This window comes from Propithecus coquereli, unplaced genomic scaffold, assembly GCF_000956105.1.
Source record: "Propithecus coquereli isolate 6110/MARCELLA unplaced genomic scaffold, Pcoq_1.0 Scaffold28, whole genome shotgun sequence".
Taxonomy (NCBI): Eukaryota; Metazoa; Chordata; class Mammalia; order Primates; family Indriidae; genus Propithecus; species Propithecus coquereli.
This window is the reverse complement of record NW_012148396.1, coordinates 4,694,035-4,694,731: the sequence shown is the minus strand read 5'-3', so window position 1 is coordinate 4,694,731 and position 697 is coordinate 4,694,035.

The window sequence follows — 697 nt, the reverse complement described above, 5'->3', positions numbered from 1 at the left end:
GCAGGGGTGCGCGGGGTTCGTGCGGGTAGCGGGCGGTTCCGGGGCGCCTCCCGCGTGCCCGGCTCTCTCCTCTGGCTCCAGGGGTCGACTGTGGAGCCCCACGACGCTATTACGACATTGCCCGACGCACCGACTGGGAAACTGAGGCCCAAAGAGGTCAAGTGGCTCGCCCAAGGTTACCCAGCGAGCGTTCCTGGGAAAAGGAGACAAGGATCGAGCCAGGAAGGGCGCCCGGGCTCGCCCCAGCCAGGCTCTGGGAAGAGGCAACGGAGCGAACCGCCCTGCTCTTTAAAGCTCCCCGGGCTTCTCTAACTTAAGTCGCGTTGCCGTCCCCTAGTATTTACACGAAAATAACGCTGGGGCGCCGTCCTTCTTCCGCGCCCGAGCTTTAAGCTCCAACATCCTGAGACCCTCCTGCTCAGAAGTCGGTTACATAAAAGCGCGTGCCCTTCTGGGTGTCTTTGTCATCTCGACTTGCTACTGGATTGTCATTCTTTTGGTCATAAACCGGCTGTGCCTGGACACGGATGAGTGAGCCTCGCAGGAGCCCGTCCCCTCCTGGGGGAGTCCCCTGGACGCACCGCCTTCAGGTGGGCCCTCTGTCCCTCTCCTCCCCCTCCCCAATCCCCCAGCAAATGCTCCCCCAAGCCCGTTTCAGATTTCCGAAGGCATGTGTAGTAAATGTCCTCCAGCAAGC